This window comes from Bufo bufo, chromosome 10, assembly GCF_905171765.1.
Source record: "Bufo bufo chromosome 10, aBufBuf1.1, whole genome shotgun sequence".
NCBI classification, from domain to species: domain Eukaryota; kingdom Metazoa; phylum Chordata; class Amphibia; order Anura; family Bufonidae; genus Bufo; species Bufo bufo.
In genome coordinates, this window is record NC_053398.1 from 98,334,777 (window position 1) to 98,359,376 (window position 24,600).

The 24,600-nt window shown below is 43.8% G+C and overlaps 1 long non-coding RNA gene across 1 annotated transcript; it reads left to right on the forward strand.

Annotated features, from left to right (window-relative positions):
* The first annotated feature begins 408 nt into the window (after positions 1 to 408).
* LOC120980332 lies at positions 409 to 15,485 on the forward strand. The gene is made up of 3 exons (XR_005774505.1): positions 409 to 538; positions 11,634 to 11,639; positions 15,473 to 15,485. It is a non-coding gene; the product is annotated as an uncharacterized LOC120980332 (long non-coding RNA).
* The last annotated feature ends 9,115 nt before the right edge of the window (positions 15,486 to 24,600 follow it).

Genomic DNA, 24,600 nt, shown 5'->3' on the forward strand with positions numbered 1-24,600 from the left:
TATATAAACATATTGACCCATATTATCAAGATTTTTTTTTATTTTGCACGTATATATTTATATCTGTGTGGGTTGTTTTTTTTTTGGGGGGGGGGGGGCTCCAGGTACATACTTTGCACAGGGGTCCTCTGCTGTCTGTGTCCGCCCCTGATTAGATCATACACTGTATTGAATGTATAACCCCTTTTTATGTATATACGAAGATATATGGATATATAATTCCTGGTGTACAATCCCACTTGGGGGAGGGATATCCCTACCCACTTTTGCATTATATAAGGCACATGTTTGTTAACTTATTTCATTGCTTGAGAAAGACCGATGAAGGTCGAAACGTCGCTTTTACCATGCTGATTTGTGACTAAATTACCACCTGATTTTCCACACTGGCGAGTGCTGCGGATTTTTTTGCATTTTCCTAGACGTTGGGACCATTAGCCAGGATCCCCATCTGCGTGCACCACCACCTTTAAAGGTACCTTTAATGGTTTTCCCCATTATGGGATCAGTAGTGCTGCCAAAACCTCTGTGTATATCTGTGATGCTGCTGCTGCCATCTCCACACCATGTCCCCTTGCCACTCTGTGGTATCCTCATGCTACTGCTGCCATCTCCACACCATGTCACCTTGCTACTCTGTGGTATCCTCCTGCTGTAGCTGCAATCTCCACACTATGTCACCTTGCCACTCAGTGGTATCCTCCTGCTGCTGCCATCTCAACAGTATGTCACCTTGCCACTCTGTGGTATCCTGATGCTGCTGCTGCTACTGCCATTTCCACACTATGTCACCTTGCCACTCTGTGGTATTCTCCTGCTGCTGCCATCTCCACAGTATGTCACCTTGCCACTTTGTGGTATCCTTCCTGATGCTGCTGCTGCCATCTCCACACTATGTTACCTTGCCACTCTGTGGTCTCCTGATACTGCCGCCATATCCACACTATGTCACCTTGCCACTCTGTGGTATCTTTCTGCTACTGCCATCTCCACACTATGTCACCTTGCCAACCTGTGGTATCCTCCTTCTGCTGCTGCCATCTCCTCACTATGTCACCTTGCCACTCTGTGGTATCCTACTGCTGCTGCCATATTCACATTATGTCACCTTGCCACTCTGTGGTATCCTCCTGCTGCTGCTGCCGCCATCTCCACGCTATTTCACCTTGCCCCCCTGTGGTATCCAGATGGTGCTTCCCCCCTCATCAATATTTCATTGGTCCACTCTATTGACTTCTCATGTTGTTCCCACCATCCCCACTTCATGACTTGGCCACTATTTTGCCTTTCTGCCTGGCTGACATCATAGGCACATAACGGATCCTGTCTGCATAGCAGCTGTAAGGCCTGTATGGTCCTATCAGAATTGACTTATGTTTTGTTAGCCAAAAGCAGGAGTGGATATAAAACACAGAAGACATGCAAATATTCCATTCAAGTGTCATCTCTGTTTTACATCCACTCCTGTTTTTTTGGGCATTAACAATACTGATTAATTATTGAGCAAATGCTGACCGAGTGAAGGCATATGCTCCACAGACAGGATCCGTTTTTGTGGGTTATTGTTCTGACGGATCAGAGGAATGGCAAATTAATCAGTGACGTCAACACAAATATACTGCTGACACCCTCTTTACTCTGTCCGGGGGAACTCTACTTGTATACGCGTTTAATAGAACAGGTTCTGTAGATATGTGGAATCAGCTGGCGACAGTGTAAAAGGTGTGCGCTTCTTCTTGACGCTAACATTGACCTGTAAGGCTGAGTTCATTTGGTCAGTTTTGGTCCCGTGACTGCCCTAATAAGTAAAACTTGCAGTGATTCTAAGAGCGACGCCTGTCATCTGCATGTCATACGGACTCACAGTATTATTTCACTACCAAAGCAGACTCCCTATGCGTGTTATGCCAGGCACAGTGTTCTACACCACTATAAAGGCTCTCAGCAGCCAGGAAATAGCCGTTTTTTAGCGTAATTTGCCGCGAATATATTCCCAAATTTTTCCTGAAAAATTCAGCGAACCGGTGAATCAAATTTTTAAAAAATGCACTCATCTCTAATTATTATTAAAGTCATGTCTCAAGGTTTTTAAAAAGGTTGAACATTGACTTTTAGAATAGCTGCCTTACATCTGTTAGCATTGGAGGCAGAGATTTTTAAGTGCTCATTTGCACTCCTTCTTCCCAGTATGAACTGTAGAAATATGCCAGTTTCCATTCATTACTAAGCTAAACATGGATGCCAAGAAGGATGTCAAAGCAGTAGATATCACATTACTATATACCAAGTCTAACAACAAAAGCAAAGATACTAGAGATAAGCTGATGTAGTTTCAGGATGAGATAACCTTTTCATGGCCAGACAGCTTGTGTATCTGAAACTATAAAATAAGTTTTAATTGTTTGCCAAAAACACAGAAGCAAAGCCAAAATAAATAGTGTAATACAGTGTGAATGGACAATACCACCAGACATACACAGGGAATGTGATAGAAGATAAGAAACAACACTTTGATCTTTACAGACCACCGGTGGTCTAAAGAGGAAGGAACCACACATTGTGAGCTAGGCCTACAAACAGATCATCACACGCAGATGTGTACTGTGTCCTTTCTAGATTTTTTTTATGTGTGCCGGGAAATTACTCAGAGGTTTGAAGAAAACCACAAAGGACTTTCTTGGCAGGATAGAAAAAATGGCAAAATGCCCAGGGTTAGAAACACAAGTTTAAAAAGTATATGAATAGGAGATGAAAAGGAGTAAGACACAATTCTGGAACATAATAAAAACAAGTGTGGTAATGAGAACAGTGCTGGAAGGCGTGTATGTCCCACTCACCTCAGATGGGTGAGACAACTAAAATCCAGAGAGTGGCAGTGGTCTCAGCAAAGCATAGTTTCTGGACTGGATTTTAATTGGATTGGCTAGTAGGCTTGGCAGTGGGATCTTCCAATCCACACCCTTCCAGCATGGGTATTCCCTTCTACCTGAGGTGATCGCAGGTGAGGCCTGCTGTAATCAGGACAGCATAAAGCGCATCCCAGTATGCCAGTCTGGGGGAAGAGTGTGATCCTAGAGCAGAGACCTGTGGAGGATCTGAGTGGTCTCAGCCAGGTAGACTGAGAGGCCACGAGGCTGTGTGATAGCCCGAAGTTTGGGGGACCCAGCGACACCTGCTGGAGCGAGGGTTGCATGGCCGAGTCGAGAGGACTACTGGGCCACACTCCCCCATAAAGGTACTGGACTTGTTACAACCTGGAGGCTGCGGGGCTGTTAGGCTAAGAAAACCGCATGTGATTACCGTGTGTGAACAGTGCTTTCGGTGAGTCAGGGATATGATTCTGTTTAGGTAGAGCTCAGACAAGCAAGGTGTTTATTTTGGATTTGTTTGTTTGTTTTGCTTGACGTGCCACAATAAAGCACAGTTTGGCCCCTAAATCCTGGTGTCCTGAAGAAGTATGTGGTTGTGACCCCTTAAAAGAAATGCAATCCCTTACACAAGGTTTTAAAATCTAGTAGAAATGTTCAGGCTTTATCTCAATGAACAATGTGAATATATAATAAGGTTACTCATAAACTTGGTTATTCCTGGAGGCACAGATACATTTCGTCATTTTCTAAATATAGGTACATCAAACATAAGATCAGTCCAAGCTCAAAACTTTTGGCTACATTTCCAGAGTGTGATTCCATTTTAATTGTTTTCTTACAACCTTCTAGTTATTTGCAGCTAAATTTATACTAATGCCTCCCTGTTATGAGCTTTGATTTTTATTGAGGCATACATAGCTTCTGTAGTGTCCCACTAGGTAGGCGTGGGCACTACACAAGGGTCAATTGGTTTGCGTGTTACTTCTACTCACAAGGGACAGAAATATTATAATTAACTATGCATTTAATGTATTTTTCTATGTGTTTTTACATGCAATGTTTCCCCTGTGTTAATGCTTAGCAGGCCTAGTTGGGTGTAATTAGACATCCTAGAAACTAGAGGGAGATAGGGAGCCCCTAGTATAAATGTCTAGGCCCAGACAGGGAGGAGTTAGTTCATAGTGAGGAGTCTGTGGAGACGGAAGTGAGAAGGCACCAGCCAGAGATATGCTGAGGGCCTCCTCCTGAAATGCAGCTTGATAGCCCTGGCTGCTAGCTACAACCAGGAGGCTAGTGAACTCTAGCCTGCCTGTAGATCAAGTGAGCCTTAGTTAGTTCAGAAGATTACCCCAGTAGTAGGAGTGGACCTCCTGGGAGAAACCTGCAGCTTCCCTACCAAGCAAGGATAATACAAGTCAGATAAGTAACCTGATGATACAAATACGTCCCACGGTGCGAATTACCATCAGCCAGTCGCCAGGATCAGAATAAGAATCTTTTATTGCAGCGATATAACGCGTTTCGGGGAATCACTCCCCTTCATCAGGTACAAAAAAGCTGCACAGGTTGTGCAGCTTTTTTGTACCTGATGAAGGGGAGTGATACCCCGAAACGCGTTGTATCGCTGCAATAAAAGATTCTTATTCTGATCCTGGCGACTGGCTGATGGTAATTCGCGCCGTGGGACGTATTTGTATTTTCCTGTGCCAATCTTCTTGGGGACTTCGGGCATCTCCATTCAGAAGACTCTTTGTGATCCCGTGGCTGCAGACCATCACATCCAGGTGTTCAGACTGACCATACTAACTTTCATTAGCGTTGTGCCTACATTTGCACAACCACGTAAGGTGAGCCTTGCAAGTTATTTCCTTCCTACTCTCTTACTCACAGAATTACCCTATGGTGCGCACATCTGTTTTTTTTACAGTTTTACTCGGCCTGTCATATTATAAGTAACCTGATGGGCAGAGGATCTATAAAGTAAAGAGCAAGGGTCTATACTGGAGGAAGGATTTATATACCAAGGATTAAAGCCAGCAATTAGGCATCCGGGCCTTGGGATCCAGCCAGCTAGAATAGCTGAAGTGGATAGAGCAGCATTGCACTGCAAAGCGTTAACTGTTTGCCCTCCATGTATCTTGCATGATTAATACCTGCCATTATTGAAAGAGAACCTGCTTGTGGAGTATTGTACAAGGGACTGCATCATCTATATCAACTGTAACTGATTGTACAAAGTTGGACTGTTTTTCCACCAAGTAAAGCAACGTTTAGTTCACCAACTGTGTACTCATTTAATCCTTCTACAAATCGGTGTGCCACCGTTACAGGCACTGGCGTCACAAACCTTAAAGGGACCTTACCTTTAAAACACCGTTGTCAAAACACCGACAACACCCAGGGCACCTCACATACCATCAGGCCAGGTCCCTATCTACAGAGTGTGCCCCAGAGGAACTAGTGTCTGCCTCTCATTCACTGTGGCATGCCTGCCCAGGGTTCTCCTCAAGAAAAGTGAGTAACCCTCGATTGCCCATACCGTGACCTCACTGTCGCTATGCCCTGCAGGTCTGGCGTGCTGCACTTCTATAGTTCATAATACAGCAGAGCCATAGCTACTAGCTAGGCTTTCTTTCTCCTAGGGCAAAATTTCAGATTGCTGCCGTAGCCATAGTGGCTGCTATGGGGCCCAGGTTCTCATGGCCCGCAGGCTTTCCCCATCTTCCATGCAGGGCCATCGCTAGCATATGCTGTAACAGCTTCTAAACTAGAAAAAGCTGCTTTCTCCCCTCAGACTAGAGGCACTACACACTAGCTCACAGCTTCCTGAAGAGCTGGCTAATTGAGTGGCCTGTGTGTCTGGCTGCCATTCCTTCTATCTTCCCATATTGATCCACACACCCTTTATTACCACACACAGCAGCATATGTGAGGAGGCATTATTTCTCGCCACTTATGTTTCAGAAAGCATTTGTTTGGTGTGTGTGTGTGTACGAGATTGTATGCATGTGCCTGTGTGTATATAAGATTGTATAAATGCATACCTTTTAACTTTCGAAAAGCCCAAGGTGAACCTATAGTAGCAGTGCACATAGTGCTCCAGATTTTTATTTTTTACATCAAGACACTCCTCTAACTCCGGTCAATGCCTATCTATTAGTGTTGAGCGAGCATGCTCGGCCAAACAGCTGTTTGGCTCGAGCATCGCTATGCTCGGCAGATCTGAGTGCTTGGCCGAATAATTCAGGTGCTCAAATACAATTTAATACAATGGAAGTCAATGGGAGAACCCCAGGCACACCCTGCTCGGAAGAGAAGAGGGTGTCTGGTTCATAAAAAAAGGTTAGAAATTGATGGAAACCCCATCAAAATGGTTTGGCAACAGCATTAAGAGGATAGCTGGATGCGTCTTAGACTCCTATTATGTAAGACATACAATACACAACCACACAAAGGCTATGTGCCAAAAGCCAGGTATGTACCCAATCTATCCATGAGACAGATAACAGCCAGAATACCTTACAATGGCAGCCTTGTTGTCACCGCCAGTTCTGTGAGAAGGTCTGTTAGATGTTCTTCTCTGCCTCTTGCATGACCTTCTTTGTTTTGGTTTCACTTTGTCATCTCCTTTCCTTCTCCCAGCTGTCACCTATTTACACTAATTGTCTCCCTTTATATTCCCTCCCATACTGCCTCACTTTGCGGTTTATACTTCTTCCTGGATGAGTTGTTCACTGCTGGAGGCTGCTACTGCTGATTCCTCGGATAAGTCTTTTTCCTTTATTTGTGTTTCCTTGCTGGCTTGATTCCAGGTGACCCTGACTCCGTCCGTATTAAGTGCAGGGAGCCGGTGGTCGTGTCCCCTCACTATTATAGGGTTTTCAGGTGTCACACAGTTTAAGGTACGTGGGCATGCAATCGTCTACCATAAAGACCTTTGCATGGGCATAGCAGTCAGGGAGAGCTCTAGGGGTTTTATAAGGCTCACCCATATGCTCCTTATTTTGTGATCAAGCCAGTCGGATGTTTATTTATAAGTTCCCGCTTTCTGCAACACCATCCGTGACATTATAAACCGCCATAACCGTCTTAAGCATGGATCCAGTTTCAGCCTTGATTGACCGCATGCAAGGTCTTTCGCTGGAGGTAGCAGATCTCTGTAAAACTGTGTCTCAGTTTCAGGTGACTGGTTCTGCTGGCATTCATGGAGTTTGTTCTGAGCCTAAGATCTCGCTTCCGGATATGTTCTCCGGAGGTAGTGAGAATTTTGTTTGCTTTAGAGTGGCTTGCAAACTCAATTTTCGCCTACTTCCCTATTCCTCTGGTGATGAGGAGCAGAGGGTGGGGATCATCATCTCGCTGCTCAGGGATAATGCTCAGTCTTGAGCCTTTTCGCTGCCGGTTGGGGCACTGCCCCTCCGATCGGTGGATGAATTTTTTGTAGCCCTGGGGCAGATATATGATGACCCGGATCGTATTGCTCTGGCTGAATCTAAACTGCATCTTTTATGCCAGGGTAAACAGTCCGCAGAGATATATTTTTCAGAGATGGGCAGCTGATACTGGTTGGAATGATGCTGCAATCCGAAGTCAATTTTGCCATGGTCTTTCGGAAAGATTGAAAGATGCATTTGCTTTTCATGAGAGACCAGCCTCGTTAGAATCTGCCATGTCTCTAGCTGTTCGTATTGACAGGCATCTTAGAGAGAGAGAGAGGAGACTACTCCTTCCTGTCATATTCAGTCCAAGGACAGTGGGGCTGTCTCATTCAGTGCGCAGGGGTCTCAGTCTCTCTCAATCCCCTCTGAGGAGGAGGCCATGCAGCTGGGTTTGCTTGCCTCTGATAGTAGAGGATTCAGCTCTCAGAGGAGGGTTTGTTTCTGTTGTGGCGGTATAAATCATTTGGCTAATGTTTGCCCCTCTAAGAGATTCATGGAGTTTTCTGAGGGTAATAAAAGAAAAACAAAAAGCAAAAAACTCTCTAAAAACTTTCCATTTGCTACTATTGGCAAGGTTGATGCGGAAATTGAAGGTTTGCCGTTTACTTGTAGTTCCCGTTTTCTCCTACCTGCCATGGTGGCGCTAGACAGCAAGAACATTGTTTGTGAGATTTTTGTAGATAGTGGAGCAGCTGTCAATCTCATTGATAATCAATTTGCAATAACACATGGTTTCCAGGTATGCACTTTGGTAAAGGATATACTTGTTTTTGCTATCGATTCCGCTCCACTTTCTCAAAGATCGTTAAAGGGCATAGTTCACAATATCAAATGTACTGTGGGTGACGCTCATGTTGAGGATATGTCATGTTTCGTCTTAAGCGGATTACCTACTCCTCTAGTGTTGGGGCTACCCTGGCTCACTAAACATAACCCCACCATTGATTGGCAAGCAAGGCAAATAAATGGTTGGAGTGAGTTTTGCAGAGAGAATTGCCTCACGGCGTCTCTTTCAGAGGTTTCTACCAAGACTGTGCCATCTTTCTCTCAGAATTTTCGGATGTGTTTTCCGAGAGTGGTGTTCAGGAGTTGCCCCCGCATCGGGAGTACGACTGCCCTATTAATCTAATCCCAGGCGCCAAACTGTCAAAATCACGTTTATACAATCTCTCCCAACCTGAAGGAGTCGCTATGCGTACTTATATCTCTGAGAGCCTGAGAAAGGGACACATCCGACCCTCGAAGTCACCTGTTGCCGCAGTTTTTTTTTTTTTTGTTAAGAAAAAAGATGGTTCTTTAAGACCTTGTCTGGATTTCAGGGAGCTGAACTGTATCACGATTCGTGACCCATATCCGCTTCCTCTGATCCCGGACCTGTTTAACCAGATTGTTGGGGCTAAGGTTTTTTCTAAGTTGGATTTAAGAGGGGCATACAACCTAGTCAGGGTCAGGGAAGGGGACAAATGGAAGACGGCCTTCAATACCCTATAGCGAAAATATGGGTGGACAGCACTCCTAAGTAATAATGTTTCGGGTGTTTGTCTCCAGGAGGGGTGGTAAAAAGCCCCTAGTAAAGCAACCAGTAAACCTTAAAGTTATTTTGTATCTATTGGATGTCTTGGGTGGGCCTGCACACCTAGATCAATATCATTAGGACAACAAAAGGTTTTCTGATTGTTCTAACATAATATTTAACCCCTTCACGACTGCAATCCGTCTATATATGTGCTAGCTGCACATACCCCGTGCAGCTACCACGTGTATAGACGTCATGGCAGTTCTTTAATCCAAGCGCTACAAAATGCTTGGATTAAAGCTTCTGCCCCTGCCCTGCTGCTGTCACGGACAGCATACAGTCTAATAATGCCGGCAAGAGACCAATCAGAGTGGTCCCTTGCCGGCAATCAATGAGATTGGTTAGTCTGTGCAGACTAACCAATGGAATCGCGACACTGTTAAAATGACAGTTTCAGGCTCTGATCTGCACTCTGCAGATCAGAGCCTGAAATCAGGTAATGTGTCCTGAAGCCCCCCCAATCTGTGCCCCTCCAACCCCCTACTACCACTGTGAGCCCTGCCTCTGCCATCGGTCCCCGCCCCCCCCATCCATGTATCCTGCCCCTGATGCGGTCCGCCCCCTCCCCGCCCAATACATTCATCCTGCCCCGATCTGTGCCCCCTCCATGCTGGCCGTACCCCCCGTTTCCAGCCCTGTCCCATTTGTGACCTCTGCCCCCGATGCAGTCCCCTGCTGTGTGTGATGGCGGCGGCTCCATTCCTGAGCCGCCGCCATCAGCAGCGAGTGTCAGCTGTATGCTGACACTCTGCTGTAACCCCATAGATGCCGCGGGAGCGGCATTCATGGGGTTAATAGAGGCAGGGGGCTCCCTCTCTCAATCATCCATGGCAACCGGACGCTGTGCAAAGCCGCCCGGTGTTGCCACCTACAGAAAATCTGGTAGTATTATACTTTGCAATGCAAGAGCATTGCAAAGTATAGTACAACCATCAGCCCCACTGGATCTTCAAGATCCAAGAGGGAACTTATAAAAAAAAAAGTGAAAATAATAAAAGTAAAAATAAATAAATAAAAATGTAAATTAAAATAATAAATTGCCTTTTCCTATAACCCCCCCCCAAAAAAAACACACATATTAGGTATCACCGCGCCCGTAACAACCATCTCTATAAATATATCACATTATCAACCCCGTCCAATAAACACCATAAAAAATTAAAATAAAAACTGTGTAAAAAATTCCATTTTTGTCACCTTACATCACAAAAAGTGCAACACCAAGCGATCAAAAAGGCGTATACACCCCAAAATAGTACCAATCAAACCGTTACCTCATCCCGCAAAAAATGAGCCCCTATTTAAGAAAATCGCCCAAAAAATGAAAAAGCTATGGCTCTCAGACTATGGAGACACTAAAACATAATCTTTTTGGTTTCAGAAATGCTATTATTGTGTAAAACTTAAATAAGAAAAAGTATACATATTGGGTATTGCCACGTCCGTAACGATCTGTTCTATAAAACTGTCACATGACCTAACTCCTCAGATGAACGCTGTAAAAAAAAAAAAAAAAAACTGTTCCAAAACAGCCAATTTTTTGGTCACCTTGCCCCACAAAGTGTAATAATGAATGATCAATTAATGATATGTACCCAAAAATGGTACCAATAAAAACCTCAACTCTTTCTGCAAAAAACGAGCCCCTGCACAAGACGATCGACAGAAAAATAAAAAACATATGGCGTTCAGAAAATGGACACAAAAACATAATTTATTTTTCAAAAATGCCTTATTATGTAAAACTGAAACAAACAAACAAAAAAAGTTGACATATTTGATATCACTGCGTCCGTAACAACCTGCTCTATAAAAATAGCACATAATCTACTATGTCGGATGAATCTTGTAAAAAATTAAAGATAACAAAACGGTGCCAAAACAGCAATTTTTTTGTTACCTTTCCTCACAAAAAACGTAATATAGAGCAATTATAAATCATATGTACTCCAAAATAGTACCAATAAAACTGACACCTTATCCCCTAGTTTCCAAAATAGGGTCACTTTTTGGGAGTTTCTACTGTAGGGGTGCATCAGAGGGGCTTTAAATGGGACATGGCATCTAAAACCAGTCCAGCAAAATCTGCCTTCCAAAAACCATGCGGCGCTCCTTTTCTTCTGCTCCCTGCCGTGCGCCCTTACATCAGTTTACGACCACATATGGGGTGTTTCTGTAAACCGCAGAATCAGGGTAATAGATATTGAGTTTTGTTTGGCTGTTACCCCTTAATGTGTTAAAGAAAAAAATTTAATAAAATGGAAAATCTGCCAAAAAAGTGAAATTTAGAAATTTTATCTCCATTTTCCTTTAATTCTTGTGGAACACCTAAAGGGTTAACAAAGTTTGTAAAATCAGTTTTGAGTAAATTGAGGGGTGTAGTTTCTACAATGGGGTCATTTATTTGGGGGTATTCACTATGTAAGCCCCACAAAGTGACTTCAGACCTGAAATGGTCCTTAAAAAGTGGATTTTGGAAATTTTCTTAAAAATTTTAAGAATTGCTTCTAAACTTCTAAACCTTGTAACGTCCTAAAAAAATAAAATGACATTTTCAAAATGATGTTGTAGAAGGGTCCAAATCGATAGAAGGTGGGACAACACAAATAGGCAGGAACAACAGAAGAGGGGGCGACAGCAATACCACAGTGCTGCACAAAATACTGCCCCAGCAGAACCAAATACCACAGTGCAGCACAAAATCCTGCCACGCCTGCTACATTTTTTTTACTTTATTACCATCCTGAGAACAGTGTTATAGTTGGATTCAGAAGGGCACTTGCAGCTGTCAGCCAGGTGCATAAGTACATGATGCTCCTAGCCCCAGATCCTTATTTACTCAGCTGGCAGGGGTGAGGAAGACTCGGGTGGCCCCCTGGGCATTACCCATCAAGAAATTGACAATAAGCTTAAGATGGCCCCCCAAAACTATCTGTCAAATGTATTATACTGAGTGGGTTCGGGGGCATAAACTAATACTGCAGAACCAAGTGAATTGGTTTGAAGGCTCCATATTGAAGTCAAACATAAGCCTAAGCCTTGGAGATACTTGTGCCTGCAGATACGGATGTAGATATCATGTAACTTTAGGCCCCAAAAATTAGGCATTCACCTGAAAGAAAAGAACTTGTGATTATGTGGCTGGAGGAATATTAGGCGGTCACCGGATAAAATTCTTACTGTACGCCAGTACAGGCCCCAAAAATTATGCATTCACCTGACAGAAAAGAACTTGTGATTATGTGGCCCGAGGTACATTAGGCATTCACTGGATAAAATTTTTACTGTAGGCCACTGGAATAGAGGCCCCAAAAATTAGGCATTCACCTCACAGAAAAGGCCTTTTATGCCGCTGTATATACATAAGACAAGGACCATTCTTTTTCTGGGTGGTGGTGAGCATGAGGAAATTCAATTACATGTGGTCGTCACAGGTGTTGAATTCCTCAGAGATCCATGCCTCATTCATTTTTAGAATTGTTAGGTAGTCCACACTGTTGTGAGCTAAGCCAGTGCGCTTATCGGTCACGATCCCCCCTCCTGCGCTGAACGTCCTTTCGGACAGGACACTGGGCGAGGGGCAAGCCAAGAGATCCATGGCAAATTGAGCCAGCTCTGGCCACAGGTCAAGCCTGAACACCCAGTAGTCCAGGGGTTCCTTGCTTCTCAGAGCGTCCACATCGGCCGTTAACCCGATGTAGTCGGACACCTGTTGGTCTAGGCATTCCCTGAGGCTGGATCTGGAGGGCGGCTGTCGATGGGTTGGCTGCAAGAATGATCTCGTATCCGAAGTGACCAACACATCTTCAAACTGCCCTCTTCTTGCAGGCGCGGTAGGATTGGTACCCGCACCTGTATCGCTGTGGGTGGAAATTCCTCTGCCAGCGCCCGCAACAGCAGAATGCAGCATCTCTCGCAGCAAGCCCTGGAAATGCTGCATTCTGCCAGACCTCTGTGATGCTGGTAACATGTCCACCATTTTCTGCTTGTACCAGGGGTTTAAGTACGTTGCCACCGAGTACTGGTTCTTGCCCTTTATGCTTTTTATACGGTGGTCCCTCTTCAAACACTCGAGCATGAAGGCCCCCATTTGCACTAAATTGGAAGCAGTGGAGCGCCCTGGCTCCAGCTCATCGCCCAGGAGAATGTCATCCTCGGTCTCCTCCACCCAGCTACAGACAACACCAGGGATCCCCGAAAAGTTTAAAGTCCCTCTCAAAGTTTGCTCTTCTTGCTTCTCCTCCTCCTCCCCCCAGCCACCATCCTCCTCTGACTCCTCTTCAGCCTCCTGCTGACATGTCTCAGATGGAGTAGCCCTCCCTTGGAATTCATTCAGCATTGCGACTTCTTCATCTTCCAGCTCCTGCTCCTCGACGGCTTGATCAATGACACAACGCAATGCATGCTCCAGAAAGAAGGCGTAAGGTACGATGTCACTGATGGTGCCCTGGCTGCGACTGACCAGTTTAGTGATCTCATCAAATGGCCGCAGAAGTCTGTATGCATCGCGCATGAGCAGCCACTGACGCGGTGAAAAGAAACCAAGCTCCCCAGAACCTGTCCTGCTGCAGAGTTCGTACAGGTAGTCATTAATGGCATGTTGCTGCTGGAGCAGCCTATCAATCATATACAAGGTGGAGTTCCAGCGCGGCGGGCTGTCACAAATCAGACGTCTGATGAACATGTGGTGTTGCCGATGAACGTCAGCAAGGCGAGTCATGGCCGTGTGAGATCTTCTAAAATGGCCAAAGATTTTCCTGGCCTGCCGCAAGACGTCCTGGACCCCGGTTTATTTTGCAACGAATCACTGCATGACTAAGTTCAGCACGTGTGCCATGCACGTCATGTGTGTCATTTTGCCCTGTATCAGATGGTCAGATGTATCTTGGCACCTACACTGTGTGTGCTAGAGATGTATTCACTTGCTGCTAAAAGTGACCATATAGCTCTGGGGTACCCTTTTCTAAATGCCTCAGAGTCCACCAGTTCATATGGCAGTAGTTGGCAGGCTAGCAGTTCCAACAAGCCAGCGGTCAGCCATTGGGCAAGAGGGTTATCCGGAGTCATCAACTGTTTATGCTCAAACATTTGGGCCACGGAAGCCTGCCTTTTGCCAGATGAACGTGACAACAGCACGGTGGAGTGGTGGACAAATGGGAGGAGAGAGGAGGAGGAGAAGAGGCAGAACGTAGAGCGCCGGGAGTGTAGCTTTGTGGGTTCTGACGGCGTTGCTCCCACTGGGCTTGGTGATGGGAGGCCAGGTGCCTTCTTAAGGCGGTCATCCCAAGGTGAGTGTTGGGCTTACCGCGACTTATGCGTTGACAGCACAGGCTGCAGATGGCAACACTATTGTCAGCAGTAAACACGTTAAAAAAAAGCCCACACTGCAGAGCCATGTGCCGGCGTCCTGGGAGCGCAAAAAGTGACCGTGCATGGTGGATGGCTCGCTCCAGATACATTTGCAGTCTGCTTTTTGCCTCCTGTGCCCTGCGAGTTCTGCCTGCTTCTCTTCCTTATCTGTTGCTCAGTCTCTCCCTCTGAACTCCCCTCCTCCTTCTCTCTTGTGGGCACCCACGTGACGTCCATCAACGCGTTATCATCATCACCTTCACCACCACTGACATTTGAGATCTTGGAGTAGGCAGCAACAGCGGGGACCTCCCTCCTGATCTGGGTACTGTTGTCAGACCGCAGTGTGTTGCTGTTGCTACCTCCTCTTCCTCATCTGATGTCAAGAATGGCTGCGCATTAGTAAGGTCTAGGAATGGATGGGAAAATAATTACTCTGACTCCAGTGGAGGTGCTATGGTGGTGGTGTCTTTTGGGGTGCACACAGCAGAGAGTGAGGAGGGTGCAGATACAGCAGATGAGGAGGGTGCAGAAGTGGAACGCAGAATGAGGCACTCAACCAACTCTAGTGTGTCCTTTGAAGTAATCGCACGCGCCTTCTCCAACTTCCCACTTAGGCTCCGGCCTAGTGCACCTGCCCGACCCCTACCAACCCTGCGGAACGGCCTGCCTCTTCCTCTGCCTTTCATTTTCAAAATGACCCTGTGCTTAAGTCCCTAGAGAAGAGCAGCATTTGTGGAAGCAGGTATATCGCAGGCCTCAATCAATATTTGGTGGAAACAGGTATATCAAACCCCTTAATCAGCATTTTGTGAAAGCAGGTATATTGCAGGCCTCAATCAGTATTTTGTGGAAGCAGGTATATCAAACCCCTTAATCAGTATTTTGTGTAAGCAGGTATATCGCAGGCCTCAATCAATATTTGGTGGAAACAGGTATATCAAACCCCTTAATCAGTATTTTGTGGAAGCAGGTATATCACAGGCCTCAATCAATATTTGGTGGAAACAGGTATATCGAACCCCTTAATCAGGATTTTGTGGAAGCAGGTATATCACAGGCCTCAATCAATATTTGGTGGAAACAGGTATATCAAACCCCTTAATCAGGATTTTGTGGAAGCAGGTATATCAAACCCCTCAATTTTTTTTTTTTGCCATAACAGTTATATCACACCACCCTGTTTATTTGGGGCAACAGGTATATCGCAGCCGTCAATCAGTATTTTGTGGAAGAAGGTATATCACACCCCTCAATCAGTTTTTATGGGGGCAACAGGTATATCACATCAGTTGCAAATAGTTGGTCCAATAGCGCTTGTCCCTCTATATAGCTGCGGTATTGCAGCAAAACCCCACACAACTGCTGCACAATACAAATGCCGAATAATAATATTTCTATGTTAGAAAGTATATTATAAGTATATCACACCCCTCAGTATATCACACCTATCGATAGCACACCTATACCAGTCCTTAAAAGGACTTTTGTGGCCCTATTAGCTAGCGTTTGGTGTCCCTAACAGCCTGTCCCTGCTCCACAAAGCAACCTCCCCCTACACTGGCAAAACACAGAATGTAAAATGGCTGCCAGATCGGGTTCTGTTATAGGGTGTGGGTGTGTCCATGTGCTGAAACGTCTCAATTGGCTTCCCTGTCCCACCTGATGGATGTGTCATGGGTCAAAGTTCGGCGCAATGCAAAAAAATATGGCGCCATATGTTTGCTTGTTCGGCGAATCGGGAACGTGCAAAGTTTGCTGCGAAACGACCGCTGGGCGAACCGCAAGGCCATCTCTATTCAGTATATATACATACAGTAAATGAAGCACACAGTATTGAATATCCACGCCATACTTTGTATAGTTGGGTTAAGTTACTCAGGCAAAAGAAAGACAAGAAAAGCTCAGTATCCATGCCAGATGTAAAAGAGGAGGTGTACATAGAAGTTTTTTGGATTATTAATGTCTGAAAAGGACTACTGAATCTCCATAGCCACGTGTCAAAGAGATTCATTTTGTAGTGCCTGGACAAATTTGAGAAGCAGATTGGCGATCTGCATAAGAGAATTTCCAAATCCCTGAGAGGACATTGTGGAAATGTACATTGCAAGTACGGTAACCTGGGAAAAAGGTGAGGAGCATAGTCTGACATTGAGGTCCACCTTGGGGTTGCATTAAAGAAAGAGACATTCCTGGATGCAAGTGCAAAAATTAAAAAGAGTAATGCAGTGTTAGAAGAATTGTTTTAAAGAGACATCTTGGCCTATTAAATACGTTTGCAGTGTTGAAGCCTATAAGAACTGTAGAACATATGTGGTCCATGCTGTTGAGAACTGTAATTGAACTTGAATCTTCAGTAAAAGAACTGTTCTATTGCAAAACTGCCTCTTCATTGCCACCTCCAACATTGCAGGGGGCCCTGCCTTTTACCTCACAACTCCTGACCATCAAGGGCACCTCAATCTATGATCAGCCTTCTCATCTCTGTTTACCTGCAGTATAATAACATGTAAGTATGGCATCCCCATTCACTTCTATGGAATATCTCCATCTGTTCAAGTGAATAGGACAGAGTGTCCCATTGCAGCGACGAGCGCTGCCTTCTTTTCAAACAGCTAATTGGTAGGGACACCAGGTGTCAGACTCCCGCCAATCTGATATTGATGACCTATCCTGAGGATAGGTCATCAATAGTACAAAGCAGACAGTACAAAGTTTTGGAAGGAAAAAAAGACACACTGACCTTATGACTATCTAGTTTATCTCTGTTGTTTATGTATGTAGACTTGTTTATCTCTGGAAAAAATGCTTAGTCATTCCCATAGACTTGTGTTGAAATTCTGTACGAGTCTATGACACTAAAATTACAACATTGTTATTGTTTAAGTTGTGTTTCTCCACTTCACTCCTCTCACTAAAAGGATGTAGTCTAGATCAGTTAGAAACTGTATATAAGTTTCTGCAGTTGTCTGCAGATAGGGACCAGTGTTTAGTAGAAGAGACTCTGCCAGACTGCACAAGTGACCCGAAGAAAATGCTGGGATGGGGATAGTCTACAACAGATCCTAGGTCTACAACCTTTTGACCAGGGAGTCAGCCAGACGACTGAGCCACAGACCCTGGTCTACCAGCCCTTTGGTGTGGGTAACAGCCTTCTGAAAGAGGGACAGCTAGCTCAGGACTTTCCTCAGCATAAAACCTTCTACCAAGGAGGAGACTGGAGAAGCCAGCTCAGTGCCTTGCCTGTATTTTTTGCACTTGAGTTCCTCCAGTAAAGAAACATACTGGTTTAGTGCAGACCCTGACTTACAGTCAGGTCCATAAAAATTGGGACACCGACTTAATTCTAACATTTTTGTCTCTATACACCACCACAATGGATTTGAAATGAAACGAACAAGATGTGTTTTAACTGCAGACTGTCAGCTTTAATTTGAGGGTATTTACATCCAAATCAGGTGAACGGTGTAGGAATTACAACAGTTTGCATATGTGCCTCCCACTTGTTAAGGGACCAAAAGTAATGGGACAGAATAATAATCATAAATCAAACTTTCACTTTTTAATACTTGGTTGCAAATCCTTTGCCGTCAATTACAGCCTGAAGTATGGTATGCATAGACATCACCAGACACTGGGTTTCATCCCTGGTGATGCTCTGCCAGGCCTCTACTGCAACTGTCTTCAGTTCCTGCTTGTTCTTGGGGTATTTTCCCTTCAGTTTTGTCTTCAGCAAGTGAAATGCATGCTTAATCGGATTCAGGTCAGGTGATTGACTTGGCAATTAAATAACATTCCACTTCTTTCCCTTAAAAAACTCTTTGGTTGCTTTTGCAGTATGCTTTAGGTCATTGTCCATCTGCACTGTGAAGCACCGTCCAATGAGTTCTGAAGCATTTGGCTGAATATGAGCAGATAATATTGCCCAAAACACTTCAGAATTCATCCTGCTGCTTTTGTCAGCAGTCACATTATCAATAAATACAAGAGAACCAGTTCCATTGGCAGCCATACATGCCCACGCCATGACACTACCACCACCATGCTTCACTGATGAGGTGGTATGCTTAGGATCATAAGCAGTTCCTTTCCTTCATCATACTCTTCTCTTCCCATCACTCTGGTAAAAGTTGATTTTGGTCTCATTTGTCCATATGATGTTGTTCCAGAACTGTGAAGGCTTTTTTAGATGTCGTTTGGCAAACTCTAATCTGGCCTTCCTGTTTTTGAGGCTCACAAATGGTTTACATCTTGTGGTGAACCCTCTGTATTCACTCTGGGGAAGTCTTCTCTTGATTGTTGACTTTGACACACATACACCTACCTCCTAGAGAGTGTTCTTGATCTGGCTAACTGTTGTGAAGGGTGTTTTCTTCAGCAGGGAAAAAATTATTCGGTCATCTACCACAGTTGTTTTCCGGGTCTTTTGGTGTTGCTGAGCTCACCGGTGCGTTCCTTCTTTTTAAGAATGTTCCAAACTGTTGTTTTGGCCACGCCTAATGTTTTTGCTATCTCTCTTATGGGTTTGTTTTGTTTTTTCAGCCTAATGATGGCTTGCTTCACTGATAGTGACAGCTCTTTGGATCTCATCTTGAGAATTGACAGCAACATATTCCAAATGCATTGCAATTGGGATAATGAGGGAATAACAGACACCTGGCCATGGAACAGCTGAGAAGCCAATTGTCCCATTACTTTTGGTCCCTTAACAAGTGGGAGGCACATATGCAAACTGTTGTAATTCCTACACCGTTCACCTGATTTGGATGTAAATACCCTCAAATTAATGCTGACAGTCTGCTGTTAAAGCACATCTTTTTTGCTTCATTTCAAATCCATCGTGGTAGTGTATAGAGACAAAAATGTTAAAATTGTGTCTATGTCCCAATATTTATGGACCTGACTGTATTTCCTATTGGTGTGCACCACACCCTACTGTCCTCTCTGGAGAGCAGCAACACGTGATGACACCTCAACGGTTTCTGGGGGGACCCAGCAAACACAAAAAGCACACAGAAAAATTGATTAATTTTCACTGAATCTAAGGATGACCAATTTTATTTTTACTACCCACTTTATAGGACAGCCCCCGTCTTCTATTTTAAAGGAAAAAATAGGACACATCTAATGTTTGCCACATGTGTTCCTCTCTGTTTCATTTTGAGAATAACCATAGAAGATTTACAATCATTATTTGGATAGTATAATTTGTGTCAGATGTTGAGTTTCTTTTTTTCTTAACCTCATCATATATTGTGGGCCTAGTATATGAAGAATTAAAACGAGGAATTTACTACTTCAAAAACAAATGGACGCATCCAGAGTAGTTTAGGAAGTATTACCCTATTATGTGTCACACATTTACTGTTGTTTGCATACACACATACAAGAATGTGTGCAAATCTACCAGAGATCTGCTGTGTGAGGTAGGGTGAGCAGGAACTTTGGTAAGTATGTTTTTCATTCCAAACTGATTGGAAAACTGATGATAAATTCACAGTGTACAGTTGTTCTATCGATCAAACTATTAAATGAAACCATATCATAATAATAGAAACCTTAATAAATAAATCTAATAGCCCTTTATATCAGTTTAAATTCCAATGAAGTGACTAGGAATGCTTAAAGGACCTTTATGATCAACTGTTTGATAAAAAACAAACTACAAAAAGTACATTAGGGTTCATGCACATGACAACACCATGTTACAGTACGATAGGAACTTTGTGTTCTACCATATGGTTCTGCGTCTGCCCTAGAAGCAATACAAAGGATCATGGCATTATTTTTTCTCACAGAGGTATAGAGGATCTGGAAAAGGAATAAAACTTGGTATGGGCCCATAAAACTCACACTTTCAGTTTTACACTGTCATAATGTGGCTATATTGTGTTTTAACTTCAGTGAAATATATATATATATATACAGGACATACCTTCTCATTCAAAGAATTTTCTTTATTTTCATGACTATGAAAATTGTAGATTCACACTGAAGGCATCAAAGCTATGAATTAACACATTTGGAATTATATACATAACAAACAAGTGTGAAACAACTGAAAATATGTCATATTCTAGGTTCTTCAAAGTAGCCACCTTTTGCTTTGATTACTGCTTTGCACACTCTTGGCATTCTCTTGATGAGCTTCAAGAGGTAGTCCCCTGAAATGGTTTTCACTTCACAGGTGTGCCCTGTCAGGTTTAATAAGTGGGATTTCTTGCCTTATAAATGGGGTTGGGACCATCAGTTGCGTTGCGGAGAAGTCAGGTGGATACACAGTTGATAGTCCTACTGAATAGACTGTTAGAATTGGTATTTTGGCAAGAAAAAAGCAGCTAAGTAAAGAAAAACGAGTGGTCATCATTACTTTAAGAAATGAAGGTCAGTCAGTCAGCTGAAAAATTGGGAAAACTTTGAAAGTAAGGGCTATTTGACCATGAAGGAGAGTGATGGGGTGCTGCGCCAGATGACCTGGCCTCCACAGTCACCGGACCTGAACCCAATCGAGATGGTTTGGGGTGAGCTGGACCGCAGAGTGAAGGCAAAAGGGCCAACAAGTGCTAAGTATCTCTGGGAACTCCTTCAAATCTGTTGGAAAACCATTTCAGGGGACTACCTCTTGAAGCTCATCAAAAGAATGCCAAGAGTGTGCAAAGCAGTAATCAAAGCAAAAGGTGGCTACTTTGTAGAACCTAGAATATTACATATTTTCAGTTGTTTCACACTTGTTTGTTATGTATATAATTCCACATGTGTTAATTCATAGTTTTGATGCCTTCATAGTCATGAAAATAAAGAAAACTCTTTGAATGAGAAGGTGTGTCCAAACTTTTGGTCTGTACTATATACAGTACAGACCAAAAGTTTGGACACACCTTCTCATTCAAAGAGTTTTCTTTATTTTCATGACTATGAAAATTGTAGATTCACACTGAAGGCATCAAAACTATGAATTAACACATGTGGAATTATATACATAACAAACAAGTACAGGACACGGGCAGACACCGCCTACTATAACTTACAGAGCAAAGGTACCTGGGGGCATAACGGGAGAACGGAGCGGCGCCCGGGGATAATAGTAAGTGCAGTGAGATCCCCGGGCGCCGCTGTATATGTCAGCATACTTAGTTCACATTGTTTTTACAAGTGAAATGTCCTCTTTAAATTGCACACTGACTAATACAGATGTTGTAGATTGCACAAAAAGTCCTTTTTTTGCTAACAGAATATGAATGCTGTATATATTTAACTTGAATTTAACACTTGCAGATCTGGCAAATACGTTTTTTTTGAAAAAAAAAAGTGTGTTTTTTAAACCCCAGAAAATGATGGGTGTATTTCTAGCTTAAATTGCACACTGACTAATACAGATGTTTTAGTTTGCCCCAAAAAAATGGGGATTTGCAATGTCCCAAAAGCTCAGATGCAGTGCTGGTGCACTGAGCATGCATAAAATGGCCGCCGCCACCCACCCACTCCTGGAGGAAAATGTAGACATTCTGTTTTTAGGAGAGTAGGAAACATCCCACTGGACATATATCTTCAGTATCAATAAGTAGACAAGAATATACACAAATGGTTCTTTTATTAAACAACCAAAGCAGAAAAGTAATAAAAGCACCCATCAAAAATGAGAAATAGATGGACAATGTGCATATATAACATAACCAACCCGGTCATAAGGATAAAGCAGCAATCGCATAAGTATCGGATAAGTATATACACAAGTGTGCAAAAGCCAAAACAGGTAAATGAAAAATAAGTATTACTCAAAGCAAAAGGTGGCTACTTTGAAGAACCTAGAATATTACTCATCATTAGTGTTGGTCGAGCACCAAAGTGCTCGTGTAGAATACTTCCCGATGCTTGGGTGCTTTACAGAGCACCCGAGTACAATGGAAGTCCCCGAGCATTAAACCAGGCACCCCCTGCTCTGAAGAGGGAAGGGTGTCGGGACTCTAGTTCGGCTTAGGAGTCCCTGCTCTGACTCCATATATGAAGTCAGTGCTTGGGGACACCCAATCTAATTTAGCCTTTATTTCTGAAAAGTTTCTGGTGGGATTTGAACTCACAACCTTTTACATTACAGCCAAGCATCTTAACCACTACACTATAAAGCTGCATGGCCAGTTACTAAATAGCATACAGCAGAAGTCTCACATATATATATATTTTTTATTTTTCTTATTTTTCTTAGTAACTGGCCATGCAGCTCTATAGTGTAGTGGTTAACATTCTTGGCTGTAATTTATAAGGTTGTGAGTTCAAATCCCGCCAGAAACTTTTCAGACATAGAGGCTAAATTAGATTTAAATACACTGACTCGAGCATCACGCTCGAACACACGCGATATTCGCCTGAGCTCGCCCAACACTACTCACCATATGCCTGACCATAGAAACATAGAATGTGTCGGCAGATAAGAACCATTTGGCCCATCTAGTCTGCCCAATATACTGAATACTATGAATAGCCTCTGGCCCTATCTTATATGAAGGATGGCCTTATGCCTATCCCATGCATGCTTAAACTCCTTCACTGTATTTGCAGCTACCACTTCTGCAGGAAGGCTATTACATGCATCTATTACTTTCTCAGTAAAGTAATACTTCCTGATATTACTTTTAAACATTTGCCCCTCTAATTTAAAACTATGTCCTCTTGTAGCAGTTTTTCTTCTTTTTCTGGTGGGTTAAGGGCAGCACGGTGGCTCAGTGGTTAGCACTGTTGCCTTGCAGCTCTGGGGTCCTAGGTTCAAATCCAACCAAGGGCAACATCTGCATGGAGTTTGTATGTTCTCCCCATGTTTGCGTGGGTTTCCTCCCACACTCCAAAGACATACTTACAGTGCATCAAGACCCGAAGGGTAAGACTGCGTGTACACAAATCAAATATTTTCTCCTCTTTTACCTTGTTGATTCCCTTTATGTATTTAAAAGTTTCTATCATATCCCCCTCTGTCTAGTCTTTCTTCCAAGCTATACATGTTAAGGTCCTTTAATCTTTCCTGGTAAGTTTTAACCTGCAATCCATGTACTAGTTTAGTAGCTCTTCTCTGAACTCTCTCCAAAGTATCGAAATCCTTCTGGAGATATGGTCTCCAGTACTGCGCACAATACTCCAAATGAGGTCTCACTAGTGCTCTGTAGAGCGGCATGAGCACCTTCCTCTTTCTACTGTTAATACCTCTCCCTATACACCCAAGTATTTTGCTAGCATTTCCTGCTGCTCTATGACATTGTCTGCCTACCTGTCACGGATAATGTTGCAGATAGCTGGAACTAATGAATAAACGTCCAACTGGCTTGATCCCAAACTAAGGAGCATATAGGTGAGCCCTATAAAACCCTAAGAACTCTCCCTGACTGCTATGCCCATGCAAGGGTCTCAATGGTAGACGATTGCATGCCCATGTACCTAGACTGTGTGACACCTGAAAACCCTATAATATTGAGGGGACACGACCACCGGCTCCCTGCACTTAATACGGAAGGAGTCAGGGTCACCTAGAATCAAGCCAGCAAGGAAACACAATACATGAAAACACTTATCTGAGTAAACAGCAGCAGCAGCAGCCTCCAGCAGTGAACACTTCATCCAGGAAGTAGTATAAACCGCAAAGTGAGGCAGTATGGGAGGGAATATAAAAGGGAGACAATTAGTCTAAATAGGTGACACCTGGGAGTAGGAAAGGAGATGACAAAGTGAAACCAAAACAAAGAACATCATGCAAGAGGTAGAGAAGGATGTCTGCCAGACCTTCTCACAGAACTGGCGGTGACAGTACCCCTCCCTCTACGGGTGGACTCCGGACACTCAGAGCCCACCTTCTCAGGATGAGTCCTATGGAAAGCCCTGATGAGACGAGTGGCCTTAATGTCCGCCACTGGGACCCACATCCTCTCCTCAGGACCATAACCCTCCCAATGAACGAGGTACTGGAGAGAACCGCGGATAATGCGAGAATCCACAATCCTAGAGACTTGAAATTCAAGATTACCATCAACAACAATCGGAGGAGGAGGCAAAGAGGAGGGTACAGTGGGTTGGACATAAGGTTTTAATAGGGACCTGTGAAAAAAATTATGGATCTTCCAAGTCTGAGAAAGATCAAGACGGAAGCCAACGGGATTGATGACGGACAAGATTTTGTAAGGCCCAATAAACTTAGGACCCAACTTCCAGGAGGGAACCTTCAGTTTGATATTCTTTGTAGACAACCACACCAGATCACCCACATTCAGGTCCGGACCAGGCACACGTCTCTTATCCGCCACACGCTTATATCTCTCACTCATCCTCTTCAGATTACCCTGAATCTTTTGCCAAATAAATGACAAAGACGAGGAAAATCTCTCCT